A 20,257-nucleotide genomic window follows, 5' to 3' on the forward strand; every position below is an offset into this window, starting at 1 on the left:
GTTCATATAATTTCCAATTCTTTTATATAAATATTTGTGTAAATATAATTTTTCTTCTAAGAATAAATTTCTAGAGATGAGGAATCAAAAGGAACGAGCATTTTTCAAGCACTCAATAGAGTCAAATTATCTTATAGGAAGCTACTACCACCTTGTACAGCCCAGGAAGAAAATGAAATTGTCAATTTCCTACACATTTACCAATAATACTGTATTTATAAATATAAAATCCACTTTGTGGTTAATTTGCATTTATTTGACTACTAGTATGTTTGAACTTTTTCTCATATTTGTATTGGCCATTCATATTTCTGTGTTTTGGCTTGATCCAAATTGTGAATTGAAAGCACATTAAATAAATGGATACATGTATAAATACTTTCCTTCTAAACCCCAATTTTAAATCCTAATTCTAGAGAAATAGCTATATTTCATAACTTAAAGTAGAAGGAAAACTGTCTGATAAAACATTTATTGAAATAGTATCTACCATGTCAGTTACAGAAGTTACATGTCAATTACATTATTAACTTAATCTACAAAACAAATCTATAAAATAAAGATTCCCATTTTATAAAGAAGAAAATTCAGGGTTGAGAAATGTCAAACCATTTCCACTGGATGTGTGTGTGTGTGTGTGTGTAAAATAAATGATGGGGCTAGGCTATTCAACTTTGAATAGTCAAATTCCTTAATGTATCTATCTTAAAATGGTGGAATTTGATTTCATACCTACTTGAAAAACCTGAACGTTCTCTGATATATCTCAATTATTTCTTATCAAGTGCATACTTCAAACTAGTAGGTGTGCAGTGCAGTGATAGTTGGGGCTGGATAAGTAGGATTGCGGGGGAGAGTAATGATCAGAGGAAAGGAGTGCCAAATGTATTCCTATGTCTGTTTTAGTGTCATTGGTACCAAGGGGAAGAAGGTTTTTGTAGGTTCAAGATGCCCAGATCTAAGCAATAAACCAATAACTGAATCACTTGATCACTTTACTTTGGATATGGTAATTTACAATTCAAATGGCAATACTCTACAGTTTTCATAAAACATCTATGGGGTGATTTACATAAATACTTGGTTTTCTGTCATGATGGTTGACTACCCTCTGTGTTAGCACCACCCTGGGGCTGCTGTTGTAAATTGGTTGAGTGCCCTGACTTTTCCGTGGTGACCATACTATTTTTGAAACATTCATCAGAAACTTTCAATCAGATCTCCTAAGAAATAATTTCCATTAGGATCATCAGTGATCTATATTTTGCTTTGGACAAATTTAAGGGGTGAAATATGAGCCCTTGTGATTAGGTAGTTATAAATTGAAGATAGCACAATGGTTCCTACAATTATTCATGGTACAAAAATAGTAACTTTTATGATGAAATAGACATACAGAATTAAGGAAATATCTGGGTGTAAGACCAGCTGCTCTTATTGAAGTGCCTGCATTTCCTTTCTGGCTCAACAACTGTAGTCTGTGAGCAAGAAGAGACATACATTGCCTGTACTTCCATCTTCACGCTATGAAATCAGAGAGATGTTCTTTTTACTCCTGGAAGAGGAAAAACTCAAACCATTCTCTGTCATCCTGTGTAATTAAGAATAGGTAGGAAGGAAGGAAGGAAGGAAGGAAGGAAGGAAGGATGGAAGGAAGGGTGGGAGGAAAGGAGGAAGCATTGAGGGGGAAGGAAGAAAGAGGATGGATGGAAATAAAGAAAGAAAATTGAAAAAAAGTCTTTTAATCTGTATATGTGACATTCAAACTAATTTGTCTCTGGTACACTGACTTCAGCAAAAGTCACCTTCTGTGCTGTAGTAGAAGGAAGGATTGCTAATCATCATGTCCTTTGAAACATAAATCAGGAAGCCCCTGAGAGATCCCAAATCATTACCTGACTACATGCGTAGCTGTAATTAATGACTGTTTGTAAAAGACTCTGAAGATGAAAAGCACCTTAATTGGAGTAACTCTCAATCATGCAGAAACAGAAAATCTAAAGTAAATGGAAATATTAGGACATGGATGGATTATTTTAAACTAAAGCAACAAGACTCCAAATGTGATTTTTTTCTCTTAAAATTTCAGTTATTTTTTAAAGCTAATTTTTTTAAAATTTTTAAAGCTAAATATCAGTTAATGTTTCAAAGCTAAAAACAATATGCTGTGTATTCTAAATAGATCTACATCCATGTCTCATGGTACATAAGAAAAGCTGTAACTAGTGATTTGACTATCACCTCCCCTGACACACCTCCATTTTAAGTAAGAAAAGGAAAACTACTTTGAAAGGAATTTATAGGAGTAAATACTTCCTTGGCTTTTTGCCTCTCCCAACAGAAGAAGTAGGAAAGATATACTTTCCCATTCTCAAATCAAAGAGAGTGAAGATTGCTATAGAATAGCTCAGAGACTGGGAGTTTCTTGCAAAGATAGAGAAATGGACATCTTACTCACTGGCTGAGGAAGAAAAAAAAAAAAGAGAACCAATTCTCTATGGTCACCAGGATTGGAAAAATGACAGGAGGTTGGTACATATAAACACACACCCACACACATTCAGGGATTTAGGGGATTTTGTGTCAATAGGAATTGTTACTTGTTTCCCTGCTGAGCTGTGAAGTCAGGAGTCTGACTAGAGCAGACAGCAATGGCAGGAAAAGGAGAGAGAGCAAAAAATACTAGACAAGCTGTATTTTTAATCATTTATCAATAGGCCAAATATCCCCCAAGTTGAGTGACGCTGGTACGTGTTTTTCATATAATTTACCAAGACACTAGATTATTTTTATTTTAGGGAATACACTTTCTGAAATTAAGGTTTAGGATATAGTCATACTCTTTCACAATCTTTAGTATTATACCTAATCAATAATATAAGCCTCATCTCATTACAACTGCCTGAGGAATTAGTTCCTGAAATTAGTATCTGTCCTATTTCTCCCTTTACAGACCATGTGCACTCATTTTTTATGTTTGCCAAAACTAATTGTAACAATCTCCACATGTATCATATAATGTGCAGCTGGTCTTCAACACTAGGTTTGTCTGATCCAACGTCTTGATAGTCTTATGACTCTAGAGTAAGTCCTAAGTTTCTTTGTTTCCTAGACTCCAGTTATTTTCCAGGACTCAGTTGGTCTTCTGATTCCTGAGTTCTGGATATCAGACTCTGACTGAGTCCTTCCACAAGCCTGAGTGATTTCAGTGCATATTCCTTTATTTAACTTATCAAATATAATTTCTTTTAACTTTTTGTGTGTGTGAATACATAGTATATTTGACAAACTTGAGGCAAGGTCTCATTCAAATGCATTTGTAAGAGCCTTCTAAAATTGCAAAGTAGCCATATTTCCTGATACTAAGGTACTATTTCAGATTTTTCTGATTTTGACTACTTTCACACATCTAATTATGGCATGTAGAAATATTTCTGGTGTGTAGAGGGCTTAGTGAAAAAGGTCTAAGAATGTTGGATATCCAATGCAGCTGACATGGTGATGCCTCTCCAGCTGTGAACAGGACAGAAAAGGTGGGGTGGGGATAGTCTCACCCCTTGGAGTTCTGGGCTCAGTGGCAGCAAGGAATATGTGCCCAGTCCCAGAAGCAAAGGAGAGAAAGTGGCTAGGTAGCAACCAAATTACATTTCACCTGAGCCATCAGATTGAAGAATGGGATATGTAATGTGAGGGATACAGAATAGCCAAGAGAGATGAGGGCTTCTTTACATCAAAAAAGAAAAAGTGGGGCGCCTGGGTGGCTCAGTTGGTTAAGCGACTGCCTTCGGCTCAGGTCATGATCCTGGAGTCCCTGGATCGAGTCCCGCATCGGGCTCCCTGCTCGGCAGGGAGCCTGCTTCTCCCTCTGACCCTCCCCCCTCTCATGTGCTCTCTCTCTCTCTCTCATTCCGTCTCAAATAAATAAATAAAATCTTTAAAAAAAAAATAAAAAGAAAATAAAAAAAAAAAAAAGAAAAAGAATTCAACTTGAAAAACACCCCAACTCACCTCTACCCACCTTTCCTAGGTTCTCTTTACGTCACCCCTATCGTCGTAATACAAGACGATATTTTTTTACAGTAAACATCTTACTTGACACTGACAACAGCGACACTCATAACAGCAGTGGAACTGGACAAGTGTTTGTAATTTGAGGTTTGGTGATACTGGAAGAGAGCCTTTGTGTTTTGAAAGAAGTATGGACCTCTGTGAGGTCCTACACCCCTACACCCCTGTCCTGGGCTGGCCCTGATTTAGTCCCCTTTAATCAAACAACACTTACTAGAATGAAATGTACTCACCAGAAAATGTACTTTCACATTCCAAAGGGTAAAGGTCTAAGACTTCATGTTGCTGTTGTTAGCTATGGCATTTTAATTGACGATAATAGGATTCCCTCCCCTTCCCTTTTCTTCTATTCCCTTTTTTCCTCCAGAAAGACTCTTGAGGGGAAAGGATGCCAAATATATTGACTCTATGAAAGTGTCAGACATTTTCACAATAAATATACTTTCAGATTATTTTGAATATTATTTTGGCTAAACTTATCTTTGAATATTGCTAATAAAGAACCTAACACCCAAGCATCCACTTTCAGTGATTCCCTAACCTAGGCCTTATGAGAGTAAACAGGAGGGAGACAGGATCATTTAGGGAGCTCAGTGTTCTTTTGTTGGCTGAGGAAGACCTGCAAATGTATTACATGTATGGGGGGAATCTTGTGTATGTGAGATGTGAGTGAATGTGAATACATGCACGTGTTTGCATGTCTGTGGAGGAGAGAAGTGAACATGCGGATGTGTGTGTGTGGATATGCACGTGTGTTTATCTGAAGAGGAAGGCAGTTTTAGGAAAATAAACATAAATTAGGCATTGAATAATAAAAATCCCATCGTTATTACCTTCTGTGGTAGAAGTCTGGAGTTGTGCAATCTTGGTGAAGTCATAGACCTTTTTTCTTAGAACAGGTGTTTTACGTTTACTTTTCCTAGAGTAAAAGTAAACTTAGTAAGATTATATATGTGAGAATGCTTTGCAAAGTGTAAAGCATGTTAAGAATGTTTTGCTATCATCATTATTTCTATCATCCTGAAGTATATACCCATCTCCTCTAATACGCAAATCAAATGTAATAAAACAAAGCACCTTGAAAGCACTAACAGGAATCCTGATGAACTTGGCCTTGCCTTCCTTAACCTCTCCTTCACTTCCCACCAGACAAACTTACCAACCAGCTCACGATAAAACCAAAACCAAAACCAAAACCAAAAACAAACAAACGAACAAAAAACTTAATGTCAGGTTTGCCAAATTCTGGTTTAAAACTGAAGTATAATCTATGTAATCTATGTATTGGAAATATCTCCACAAGTATGCAAAAATAAGGTCTCAGAGGATAAGCAGGGGCCCCAACCTCAACCTCATCCTAACTCAGGAGCAGTTAGGCTGTCTGAATTTGAATCCTGTCCCCACCAGTTATTCACTGTTATACAAATTACTTAACATTCCCTTGCCTAATTTTTGTCACTTGTATTTGAGGAGTAATTATTACTTTCTAAGACTTACGAAAGGATTAAAATTTCAATACCTGTAACTATAAAGAAAAGTATATGATAATCAATTCATAGTAATATTTAGACTTATTATTATTACCAGCATAATAACATCATCAGACTATAGCAGGCTCCAAAAAATACTATGGATGAGAAAGGTAATTCCATAGTGATATTTAAATTTTATTCATAAGAGGTAAATATGAAATTATAAGCAAAAAAAAGGAGGAGAAAAAAGTTTTGGATAAAAACAAGAACCTTGCAAAACTGGTAAGATATAATAAAATAATACACATGCATAAAGTCCCTGATTAGAATGACTCAAATAGGTTGTAGGGAATGGATTGAACAGAAGCACAAATTAAAGTTAAGGTGATGTGTTAGACCTGATCTGAAGCATAAACATCTCAATGGTAAAAACTGTGTTCCTTGTCATTATTAACTATTCCCAGCCTCTCCACCTTATGACCAATACTCCCAGAATAGGAACATCAATGACTTTAAGTCCAAAATCCTTAAATAATTAAACTGGGGAATTAAAATCCTGATTTCCAGCTGTTAGCTTGGGCCTTCCAGCACATATGTGCCTAACGTGTCTACCTGCACATGGACCTGGAGCTTCTGTATGTCATTGTCTTTGGTTGTGCCTTTTTCAGACAGCTGCAGCTATTCCAAGCTGGTTCAAAGTCCTTTTTTTTTTTCCTCCTGAATGTTTAGCTTCACAAATTGCAAGCATGCTAAATCTTTAAGAAATTGATGGGGAAATTAGGAGGGCCGACAAAACTTATAATATGGTTCTGAGCATGAGAGAGCCCAAGGAAAACAGGATGAGTTGATTATTAAAATAAGTAAAATACCCCAACTACTGTTTATGGAAGCAGGCAGAAGAGTGTTTAATGAGCTCCAGGAAATAATCTGAAACAGAGGAAGAAGCAAAGCAAATCTCCAAGCGTGGCATTATATAGCAAAGGATTAGCAAAGACATCTTACCTTCACCTTCCTTAGGAACAGTCTCAGTGATTTAACATGTCAGAGAGATTTTAATGACACACTGTTGCAGTTTTAATTAATTTTTTCATCCATATGCAAGCACTCAATTAAAGCTTACCTCTTCCCCATATGCTCTAAGATTTTCTAGTTACATTTCAATTTAATGCATTGTTGCAGTGGTTAAGAATGTTAGGAGTGTTTTTATTTACAAATGAGGTCAAGATAATACAGTATTTTTTAGAAGTCTGACTTGTTTAACAGGATGGGAAAGGACACAATACTTATTGGGTCACTGGTTCTCAATCAGAGGTGATTTTGCCTCTCTTTCCACAGGGATATTTGGCAATGTTTACGGACATTTATGATGTCACAACCAGGACGATGCTACTGGCACCTAGTGGGTAGAAGGTAGGTATGCTGCTAAATATCCTAAAACACACAGTTCAGCCTCCCACAACAATGAGTTAGCTGGAACAAAATGTTAGCAGTGTTGAGACTGAGAAGTCTTGTATTAGGTAAAAGATATGTGGTTTTTCACTATATGAAGCATTTGCTTTGTACTGAATACCCCATTTTTTTCTGATTGTATACAAATAACTACTTTCCTGTTGTTGGAAATCTCTGTTTTAGTGGAAACTGAGTGATCTAGTTATACTGAACACAACTTTGCAGTAGGGGAAGACAGGGGGCGGGTAGGATAGAATTAAAGCTTAGAACTCTTTCTACTTCTGTAGAATGATCAGTATTAGAACTTGGGAGAGAGGGAAAAAAATATATTTTCTTATGAGTTTACAAAGAACAGAACATTTTGAAAATGATCATAAGGAAGACAGGAATTCAGGTTGAAAATGGCCAAGGATGACTGCTATTATAACCAAAAGATTTAAGGAAGAATTGGAATTTTGGCTTAGTTGGTTTTCAGCAGCAGTATTTTTTTAAAAAATTAAATGCTTAGAGGACATCAGCCTACTAGAAATAGAGTAGACATTGTAAGGAATTTCAGGTGAAGAGTCAGCAAGGAGGGCTCATATCTCTTGTCTAGTCCCTATTGCCTTTGTTCTCTGCATGCCTATCAATAAAAAGTAGGAGAATAAAATCTGACAGCAGCCCAGAAATGGACCCTCAACTCTATGGTCAACTCATCTTTGACAAAGCAGGAAAGAATGTCCAATGGGAAAAAGACAGTCTCTTTCAACAAATGGTGTTGGGAAAATTGGACAGCCACATGTGGAAGAATGAAACTGGACCATTTCCTTACACCACACACAAAAATAGACTCCAAATGGTTGAAAGACCTGAATGTGAGACAGGAGTCCATCAAAATCCTAAAGGAGAACACAGGCAGCAACCTCGTCGACCTCAGCCACAGCAACTTCTTCCTAGAAATATTGCCAGAGGCAAGAGAAGCAAGGGCAAAAATGAACTATTGGGACTTCATCAAGATAAAAAGCTTTTGCACAGCAAAAGAAATAGTCAACAAAACCAAAAGACAACCGACAGAATGAGAGAAGATATTTGCAAATGACATATCAGATAAAGGGCTAGTATCCAAAATCTATAAAGAACTTATCAAACTCAACACCCAAAGAACAAAGAATCCAATCAAGAAATGGGCAGAAGACATGAACAGACATTTTTCCAAAGAAGACATCCGAATGGCCAACAGACACATGAAAAAGTGCTCAACATCGCTCGGCATCAGGGAAATCCAATCAAAACCTCAATGAGATACCACCTCACACCAGTCAGAATGGCTAAAATTAACAAGTCAGGAAACGACAGATGTTGGCGGGGATGCGGAGAAAGGGGAACCCTCCTACACTGTTGGTGGGAATGCAAGCTGGTGCAGCCACTCTGGAAAACAGTATGGAGGTTCCTCAAAAAGTTGAAAATAGAGCTACCATATGATCCAGCAATTGCACTACTGGGTATTTACCCCAAAGATACAAATGTAGGGATCCGAAGGGGTACGTGCACCCCGATGTTTATAGCAGCAATGTCCACAATAGCCAAACTGTGGAAAGAGCCAAGATGTCCATCAACAGATGAATGGATAAAGAAGAAGTGGTATATATATACAATGGAATATTATGCAGCCATCAAAAGGAATGAGATCTTGCCATTTGCAACGATATGGATGGAACTGGAGGGTGTTATGCTGAGGAAAATAAGTCAATCAGAGAAAGACATGTATCATATGACCTCACTGATATGAGGAATTCTTAATCTCAGGAAACAAACTGAGGGCTGCTGGAGTGGGGGGTGGGGTGGGAGGGATGGGGTGGCTGGGTGATAGACACTGGGGAGGGTATGTGCTATGGTGAGTGCTGTGAATTGTGCAAGACTGTTGAATCACAGATCTGTACCTCTGAAACAAATACAGCAATATATGTTAAGAAAAAAAAAAAAGAAGAAGCTAGCAGGAGGGGAAGAATGAAGGGGGGGAAATCAGAGGGGGAGACGAATCATGAGAGACAATGGACTCTGAAAAACAAACTGAGGGTTCTAGAGGGGAGGGGGGTGGGAGGATGGGTTAGCCTGGTGATGGGTATCAAGGAGGGCACGTTCTGCATGGAGCACTGGGTGTTATGCACAAACAATGAATCATGGAACACTACATCAAAAACTGATGATGTAATGTATGGTGATTAACATAACAATAAAAATTTTAAAAAAAGCTGACAGCAGATATGAAAAGTTTCTATGAAGGAAGAAAAGATTTAACAAAATGAACAGATATTTGCTTGAAAAAATCCTAAAAATATTAGATCCAGCATTTTTTTCTGATACATAGAAACATATACATTTAGGCAAATATATAGAAAATAATAATTATCCCAGACATTTTTCTACAAAGACAGTAGAAAAAAAAAGCCTATGACCTGAAAATTAGGTGATATGAAAGATGTACTAAGAATGAACCATATCTGTGGGGGAATAAAATATTTTTGTGGGCTGATCAATGCTGATGTTTGACATTTATTTTTCATTTTCCCTTCTGAAAACCTGTTAAGATCATACTTCCTAGGATCATAAGACTCACCATGGCCAATAACTTTTGAGCAAAAGTAATATGTATCACTTCTGGGACCTTTGTTTATAGTATAAAATTACCCGGAGCTCTATTTTCTCTGCCAGTGCCATTGGTAATATTGCAGATAGCAGGTGCTCTATCAGCCTGAGTCCCACAGTGAGGACAGTGAACTGATTTTGAAGGTTAGAACAATGTTCTCCATGTTATGATGAGGCAAGTCATTTGGTAAAATCATTGTTTGTGCTTACTTGGAAGGCAGATAAGGTACTGTGGTCGACAGAATGATATGGCCCTAAAAGTGTCCACATTCTAATCCCCAGAACCTTCAAATGTATTACCTTGCATGGAAAAAAGGATTTTGCAGATGTGATCAAGTTAAGGTTCATGAGATGGCGAGATTATTTGGGTACTCCCAATTTAACTACAATGGTCCTTAAAGGAAGAAGACAGGAGGCTCAGAGGAGATACAATGAGGGATATAAAAGTTAGAGTGATGCTCTTTGAAAATGGAGGTAAATGCTACAAGCCAAGGAAGCACACAGCCTCTAGAAACTAGAAAATGCAAGGAAATGAATTCTCTCTTAGCACTTCCAGAGCAACAGAGCTCTGATTTTAGCTTCATAAAACCAGTTCTGGATTTCTGGCCCCAGAAACTTAAGATAATAATTTGTTGACAAATGGTTAGCTACACTTACGAGCCATCAAATAGCACCAAATCCAGCTGACACCCTAATCTTGGACTGAAGCCACAAGAACTGCAAGAAATAAATTTCTGTTTACAAACTACCCTGTCTGTGTTATTTTGTTACAGCAACCCAAATGGACTAACACAGCATATACTGAGAAAAAATTCAAATTGTTGAGTAGACAAGATAAGTTCCTCTGTGTGAATGGAATTTTCTGATTTTGATTTATTAAAGGTGGATGATTTTGTTGTCTTTGAGTGTCAGGCATTGTTGTAAGGCCATAATGGTGCTTTTAGTGTGAGGTAATATTGGGATCATCCTCTTCAGTACAAGTCCTGGGGGGCAGAGATCATCTTTACTGGAAATCTTTAACTGATAGAATGGCCACTGTTAGAATTATACAATTCTATAGAATTCTATATATGAAATATAATTCTTAGAATTATGACTTAAGTCAGGGTAGATGAAGATTTTAATGGAGATGATTATTTTTTCTACATATGGGAATGTGTGGTTATAGTCCGAATCCAGTGTTAATTTGGAACTGGAATGCTTCTCATAAGGAACCTTTTTTATTTTACTTGGTCAAATCTTTACTATTCAATGCCAGATTAAAATTAACCTCCTCAGGCAAACTTTGTTTTATATCTCTGAAAAGTAGTCAGGAACTAAGCTATATAGTTTAATATATCACTTCATGTGTGTATGTGTGTGTGTGTGTGTGTGAGAGAGAGAGAGAGAGAGACAGACAGACAGAGAAACAGAGAGAGAGAGAGAAAACACACCGTAAGAACTGGAGCTCTGTTTTTACTATCCATAGTTAATTTATAAAAGAACCAACCTCCCTCATTCTCAGTCATTATGGACTATGAGTGTGTGTATACCCTTCCTACACTAAAACATCACAGGTAAACTCATGCACTAGATTAGAATCATTAGAATATTGTATCTTCTAAGCCACAGTAAATAGTTGAGAGATTAGCATGTGACTCAAGAAAGAAAAATAATATTAGAGATCACCTTGCAATATTTTCTGGAAAGATTATGAAAAAATGGACTGAGATTATGAGCTATGTAAATAAGCCTAGGCACCAAGAAATGCTATGGTCCTTTTGTCAACATACTGTAGAGGCAAAAAAAAAAAAAGACAGGAGGCAGAGAAAAGAAGATAAACTTAGGTAGTACTATTTAAGTATCTGGATCTAGCCATACCTGAAATCAGAGGTACCTTTGTATTTTCCAGGCAAGTGAATAAATAAATCTCTTCCCATCTTTTTATCTTAAATAAACTGAGTTAGATTATTGTCACTTGCTTACAGAGTAATCATAATACAACATCTTGGTATCCTCAGCACATAATCACATGATAAGCACCTAGGAACCATTTAACATGCTGTTTAGTGAGTGTCTTAGTCAGTTTGGGCTGCCATTAACCATAGACTGGGTTGCTCAAACAACAAAAAATTATTTTTCATGGTTCTGGAAACTAGGAGTGTGAAATCAGGGTGCCAGTATGGTTGGGTTCTGGTGATGGTTCCCTTTCTGGCCCACAGACACCTTCTTGCTGTGTCCTTACATGGTAGAGACAGAGATGAAACTCTCTGGCATCTCTTTTTAGAAGAGCACCATCCCACCATGAGGGTCCCACCCTCAGGACCTCATCTAAACCTTATTACTACTTAAGGTCCCCATTTGCAAATACTGTCACATTAGGGGTTAGGGCTTCAATACATAAATTTTGGAGGGACACAATTTAAGTCCACAGCAACTAGTAACTGAATAAATAAGTGAATCAGAAGATTTATAATATCTGTAGAAGTTATTATGCTGGCTTTATTTCTGAAATTAACTTTATAATGGTGATTATAGTCACTTTAATATAGATCACAGCTGGGTGAAGGAGACTAATAAATGGTTCAAGTCCTAAAGCCACAGGTTAAAATATGAAACAAGAAAAACTGAATTCTTATGAGTATTTGACAGATACTAGATTTCCTCAGTGTAGATCAGCTAATAGTTTCTATATGCCATAATTTGGGGATATTGATATATTGCATTTCATAAGGACTTTTTTATCAAGTAGACAAAGAACTTTTAGCAGGAATGATTTCTCCAGAGAATGTAAACAATATAATAATCCAATGCTGCTATATGGGTACAACCCATCGAAACTCCATAATGTCCATTGGCTAAGTTAAAAGAAATTTGTGTGGATAAAATAATTGCACGAAGAACAGCACTCTAAGGGAAACCTGACTTCATCATCACTTGCAGCAAATGAGAAAAGTATCTATGAAAGCAAATATGAGAGAAAGGAGAAAATAAATTCCTGGTGGAAGGAATCAGAATTTCTGATCATTGCAAACTCCTCATGGTTCTATATACTAGCAAAGAGCAAACCAACCTCAAGGTTGTTAAAATCACCAGTCAATAAAATTGTGGCTATAAATTTCTGTATCCCAGTCAGTAAAAAAAAAAAGATCTATTTCAAATATTTCTGCTCTCTCCTTAATGGAATCTACATAGAAAATAATCTAAAAATCACATATATGTTTTCTATTCCTTGGTTTATTTCTGTTTCTATTCAACTAAAATCATTCCCATGGCAGATAGAGCTACGAAGGACATTTTACATAGGCTAGTATGTTTCCTCTGTAAACTGACTAAGCAAGCCAAAATATTAGGGAAGTAAATCCACAAGTATATCTCAACTAATCTTACTCTTTCAAGAGAGAACAGAGACTGAGGTTATAGAGCATCAAGTGCATTTTCTATTATTCTGATCTATTATCAGAGGCCAAGAAGGCTTAAGAGTTTGTTTTTTTTTTTTTCCACAATGAAGCTCAAAACTAGTCAAGTACTTTTTGACAAGAGAAAACCCTAAGCTTTATCCCTACTCCACCAAATGCACTTCCCCATTGATTCTGCAGGTGCCTGTTGGTGCATGGTTTTGATAGAGTTTCTGGGTCCTAAGTTCAAAGCTGTGATGTTAGTGTTAGCAACCTTTACGGGAATAAATACAAGCATGTGCATTCAAATGTCTAAGTTGAATCACCCACGCTATCATTTTAGCTGTCTGTCATTGTGTGATTGGTAAAATATCAATTCAGTTCTTATTCTTTACAAAACAGTATCTATTATGTTAGAAATTAACTGAATGGACTTTGAAGCCACACAGAATTGGTTCTGGTTCTAGCATTAAATACCAACTGAATAATTTTAGACACATTTAAACTCCCATTTCTTGCACTGGAGTAGATTATGTACTCAGAATAATTCTATCAAATAAAATAAAGTGTCACATGATATACAAAAAAATCATACATCACTGAGAAATTTTTCATCGTAAAATCCCCTAAATATCCCAAATGTTAATCAATGGTAGTCTAGTGGCATAAATTAAGGCAAAAGCATACAACAAAGTAGTAGGTAGAAAGAGAGGAAAAAAAAAAGAGGAATATCTCTAGATATTGCAGTAGAGTATATTCAGAATATGCCGCTGGATAAAAAAACTAAGTGTATAAAACATGTATGGAAGGTTAAATTGATCAAAAAGAGAAGTATTTTTATATGTTTATATGTATTAGAGAATCAAAAGAAGGTTGTGCATGAAACAAAATGACTATAACCAACAGGAAAGAGAATGAACAGGATAGATGGAGAGAACATATTTAGAATGTTTTTAGATTTCTTAGAATATACCTGTTTTTCTTTTTTAGATTTGCCTTTATAACCATATAAATAATTTATATAATTTTAGAACAAAATTAAATTCAAAATAGTAATATCTAAAAATAAAAATAATAAAATAAAATGAGTTATTTGATGGAAATGGAATTGGTAGTTTCTAAATGGTGATTTACAGGTCCCCTGAAGAAATGGCTGATTCTTAGTTAAGGAAGAAAATACATAAGATGAACTGAGAACATCTTGGGGTAACAGAAGGAAAGGAAACTACTAAAGACTACTAGGATCATGTTTAAGATGCAGGAGCCACCTTAAAGAAATGACTACTGGCCAACTACGGGATAATTAGACATCAGTACAGATAATGGTAGCAATGAATTGAATCAAATAAAATATGTTAATATCCATAGATTTATAATGATAATGACAACATACATACAATTACACAGACCATTGTTAAGATGTTAGTGAATCAACTCATCATTGTGAAAATAACAAAGATAAAGAATCAAGTATTTATAATGTACTTCCAATACAGTTGGAAGTAAAGCACCCCAAAGTCAGCTTTTACCCTTCTGGGTTTCTGTTGAATTAAAGACACTGGAGCTTCTATCTTTATGGAAGCATATTGCACAAAGAATAAAGAGATGAGTGCACATACCTGACTAAGGAGGGAACCCTAAAAGAAGGGTTGGGGCAATAAAACTGAGGACTGAAAACAACAAACCACTCCAAGGGCAAGTTTGTAGTAAGATTTTTATGCCATTCATGTCACTGGAGAAACCTCATTTTTATAAATATGGTCCTGCAAAAAAATCTACAGGACCTGCTTTCAAATCAGGCCATAAAAGAACCCATACAAATAAAATCCTAAGAAAAATTACCACCTCACAGTCAAAAATTTAAAAAGAAAACAGGCATGGGATTGAGAGCTAGATAAAATAAAATAGACAAAATCAAATATGTAAGGCTTCAGATGTTAAAATTTTTTACCAAACCCTGTAAGATAAGTAAGCTTACACACTGCTCTTAGAAGAATTAAACACTGTCCATACCACTCCACTGGTAGAAGACAACTGAACTTGAACTTGGTCTCTCCTGGACTCTGCCCATTTTACCTTTGCTGACTGTAGTCCATATCTCTCACTGTAATACGTTATAACCATGAGTAGAGCAACTTTCCTGAGTTCTTGCAAATAAATGAACCTGAGGGTGGTGTTGGGGACCACCAACACAATAACTTAGGTAAGAAATATAAAAGTGGTGTCACGGGTCTACAACTTGCCCAGATGGGAAAGAGACCAAGTTGCCCTATAGCACCTAAGATTGACTTAGTGTCCCACAGTCAAACTGTACAGTTCTAAGAGGAAATACGGATAATTACATTAAAGGTCAAATGGGAGCAAAAGTAGCATTAACAGAACTCCTTAGTACACATTGGTTCCTGTAAGGCCCAGCACGGAGCCCAGTGTGGGGCTCAAACTCACAACTGTGAGATCAAGACCTGAGCTGAGGTCAAGAGTCGGACCCTCAACTGACTGAGCCACCCAGGTGCCCCTCTGTAATAGTTGGTTTTATTTATAAGACACATCTTTATCCCCACTAGGATGTCTTCTGATGTGGAAGACCAAAAAATAAGTAAATAAGTAAATAAGTAAATATAATGAGATCTTCAACTATGGCACTTTGTAAGTTCCACAGAAGGTCTTGGGAAGGAGACGGTGGGGTTACTGCATCCATATTTAGCGCTTGCTCTACCTACTTCTGTACTCAAAAGCATGGCTTTAGATCCATTAAGACTTGGATCCATGTCCTCTTCCCACCAACTCCATTACTATCTATGTGAGCTTTATACAAACTTTCAACCTCTTTTTAGTTTCAATTTCCCATACTTACAATGGGGAGAATATTAATAGATTATGGTGCATTATGATTCTATTTTAATACATAACGTTATATAATGATTATGTAGGGTTTTGGTAAATATCAAATGAGACAACGCTTGCAAAGCATTTAGCACAGTGACTAAACATTAGATACAGATGCAGATTATTTAATTAAATATTCTTCTAATTATTATAAGTAGTAGTAGTTAGTTGCAGCAGCAGTCATGTGAGTGCTTTGTAATCACTAAATCGTCACAGACCTGTAAGGGATAGTTGGTCACAGCACAATGTTCATATGCTGCAAATTCATAGGATCTTTCATGCTAGCTAGTAAACCACTTATTAACATGGGTCTCTCAGTGCTGAGCATGCAGACATCTTAGATAGTAATTTATTGCTTTGTAACTTAGTTACGGAAATAAACAGATAAATACAATGAACCCAGCCATGCTTTATTCACAAATATGAAGTTTTCAGCCCAGGATAAAAAGTAAATGAAGTCCAGGACACACCAGTAGCAAAACACATTCCCAAGCACGCTGAAGGCTAATCTGCTCAAGACATTTGCCACCCTCTACCAATTAAGGTGCACTGCAGTGACCCCGAAATGAGAAGTTAAACTGAGAAAGTCTCACTCCAGAGTGAGATTTGGAGACCCAGTGCTCCCAAGGGTTTCTGATATGAACATAAAGGCCAGGGACAGAGTGAGTTTAGTCTGGCCAGTGCATTAGCTCCACAAAATCTGTTAAAGCATTTCTGAAGTTAGCAGAAACTTCCACTGACCTAATAGTGAACCCCTAACCAAAACAAACTCTGCTAATTCGCTGAAACCTAAGCCACAAGCTTATTTACTGTTGTTTTGTTATAAGTCCTTCTAAAGAATGGACAAAATAAATGTTTAAAAATAAAGAAATACTGAGTATCAAAAACACCTGCTCTAATCTAGCCAGTGGTAGTTTAGCTTATATATTCTCTAAGTTATTCAAAAAGAATGATACTGGAATAGATCCTTTAAAATGCGCTAATATGAAGAAGAAACAACTTAGGCTTCTGATAAACAAGCAAATAAGCTAATGATGTATAAATGCTTCAAGAAATCCTCTGTAAATGGGTGAATGTCCAAGGTGACCAGGAGCAGAACTAGCCTTAACAGCCCAATATCCCTTTATCTTTATGATGTGAGGATTTTTACTCAGGGAACATTTGCCAAGTCTACCCATAATTTACTTCTAAATTTAATTTAGTTTTGAATGCTTAAGGGAATTTTAAGTCTTTTCCTGGTTTAAAGATGCTTAAAAAATACAGAAATCCTGTTAGAGTTGGGAAAAGGGTGGCAATTAAGTTTTCATTGAGCAAAACCTGAACAATGATTAATTTTTCAATAGTGACCATGAGCCAAAAGCTGAGTACAGGAGTAATTGATATATTCTAGAAGAATAATAGGAGAAACAGAAAGGAAGAAAGGAGTATTAAAACAGAAAATCTGGAAAATTGGAAATTGGTCATGGTAATCTTTGCCTTTGCAAAATGTTTACTAAGATGAGTAAAACATCGGTCCATATATCAAGTCATTACATTGTACACCTTAAAGTTACAGAACATTATATGTCAATTATACCTCAGTAAAGCTGGAAAAAAAAAGCAGTTGAAAAGCAGCACTTTTAACCACTGTAAGTGGGTAGTCTGCTACACTGCCAATAAACAACAGGCCAGATCATCCCATAGTTGCCTGGATTTAGGTACTGTGAACAGGCAAAAAATAAGAAGGTCTATCAGGAGATTAAGAGAATTTGATAGTTACTATGAGGCTGAAAGTACCCTCTCCAGAAATGACAGGGTCAGGAAAATGTAAATAACTAATGTTGCAATACTGTTAGTTGAGTTACTGACTCAAAATTATCAGGAGATGATTGTGATAATTGATGATGATGATGAGTTTTTTCAAAATAGCCAAATATTACTGTCATATTAGCAGACACTAATACATATTTATTATATTTACTTATGCTGAATTTAGTAAGAGAAGTAACTATAAAAGAAATTTGGAGAATATTAAATCTGAGAGGAAAACAAATCTGTTACGGACTTGCTCAGTGCTTTGCAAAAGGCAGTCCCTTTTTTCCCATCTGTAAGGCAAAGGAATTAGAACTCAAGACATCTAAGGGTGTTTTTGTCTTTATTATTCTGGCATATAGTAGCTTCCAAATTTGGGGTGGCCAAGTAGAGAGAAAAAATATTTCACAGAGAAGGTTTTGTGTGTGTGTCTGCCTGTGTGTGTGTGTATGTGTGTGAGTGCTTTGTCCTTGAGATGCTGATCTCATATGTAAACAATGTTTAATTGCAGATCCTGGAAGAAAAATTCAAGAAATTCCTTTGACATTAAGGTAACTAACTCTAAAAATAAAGTAACTAGAGCAGGATCTGCAGTAAGGAGCTAACCCTAATCCCTGAATCTCTGACAGCCTTTCTTTTATACCACCAGGTTTATAGCACATAATCAGCGGTAGAAGAATAGTCAATCCAGAGAAATGAAGCAGTTATCTTCTTTGTACTAAGTTCTTACTAAGATATAGATCACATATGTTAAGGTAGTGGTTAAAGCCATGTAATCTGGGGTTAGATTGCTTTTATTTAAATCTCCGGTCTACTAATTACTATGTGAAACTAGGCTAGTTACTTAACCTATTAATTACTTGGTTCCTCACTCTTAAAATGAAGCATACACCTAATATTCAACCCAACAGTTCCATTGCTAATATCCCAAGAGAAATGAAAACATATGTCTCAGTAACTATATATCCATACCAAAATAATCCAATGCAAATATTTATTGTGGCTTTATGTATAATCACCAAAATCCATAATCACCAAAAAACAACCCAAATAATCATTAACTTGTGAATGGGCAATCTGTGGTGCATCCATATAATATAATACTACTCAAGAATAAAAGGGATGAATTACTGGTGCACACATGGATATCTGCCGTAGCATAGATGAATCTCAAATACACTATGCAAATGAAAAAAGCCAAAAATAAAAGGTTGTATATTGTATAATTTCATTTATATGATATTACGGAAAGGCAAAGGCATGAGGACACAAAACAAATCAGTGGTTGCTATGGGCTGTAGATGAGGAGATACTACTGATTCCGAAAGGGCATCAGGGAATATTTGCAGGTAATAGGACTGTTGATTAGAGTGTGATCACATTACTTTATTCATCTATCAAAGTTCACAGAACTGTACATTAACATAGGATGACTTTTTAAGTTATACCTCAAAACATTTTAAAAAATAGAGACATGATAGAAGCACTTATTTCATCAGGTTGTTGTGAAGATTAAGAAAGATAAGGCACATAAAAATATTTCAGTGTTTGACATATGAAGCGCTCAACAGATGCTAGCTATCATTATTGTCATAATCCTAATTCTTCAGAATTATAATGGTGCATATTTTTGCTAGGTGAAAATTATTTCTAAGTAAATAACAGTTACTCTTTAATAACCTTTTATAAAAATTGAGGTTTTTTGGTTTAATAACAGTTTGGTTTATAAGTGAGGCCACCTGTTCCTAACACATTGAAGATGACTGCAACATTCTCAGGTTTGTGTTTTCTTTCTTTTTTTTTTTAAGATTTTATTTATTTATTTGACAGAGAGAGACACAGCGAGAGAGGGAACACAAGCAGGGGGAGTGGGAGAAGGAAAAGCAGGCTTCCCGCCGAGCAGGGAACCCGATGTGGGGCTCAATTGAGGACCCCGGGATCATGACCTGAGCCAAAGGCAGATGCCTAACGACTGAGCCACCCAGGCACCCCTCAGGTTTGTGTTTTCAATACAGAGTCATATATTGAGGCTGCCCATTTTTAGTGCCAAATGAGATGTAGATAGGAGCAAAACTAAAATGAAAAGGAATTTTACTTGCTTTTCAGAGCCATTCAATCTTTTTCTTCTGAGTCCCCAAGCCTCCAGCCCAGAGACCAAGATAAGGACACTTCTTCCATTTCACCAGGGCTTTGATTTCTTCCGTCTCTACCTTCCCAGCACCTTCTCTCAGCTCCCTTCTTCTGTAGAGACTCATACTATAGGTAGTAGACATGGTATTCCCCCCCATATCCATGTTACATGCCTCCGAACTGTATCCCAATCTTCATATTCACCCAGTTCTGCAAAAATCTTGATTTGCTAAGCCAATCAAAAAATCTTATCTCCTTTACAAGGTGCCTGGTTCAGAGTAGCTGCTAACTTGATACTCTCTTGGCCATAGGTAGGGATCAGAGTGTAGCGCAGTGGTTGTTTAGAAGTTGGTAGGAAGAGAATTCTCTGTATCTATCTCTAGGCATGGTGATATACATAGATAGATTCTGCAAGAGCCACCACGTGGGAAGCCAGCTATTAGATGAAGGCCAGCCTGA

Source organism: Halichoerus grypus, chromosome 10 (genome assembly GCF_964656455.1).
Source record: "Halichoerus grypus chromosome 10, mHalGry1.hap1.1, whole genome shotgun sequence".
In the NCBI taxonomy this organism is placed as follows: Eukaryota; Metazoa; Chordata; class Mammalia; order Carnivora; family Phocidae; genus Halichoerus; species Halichoerus grypus.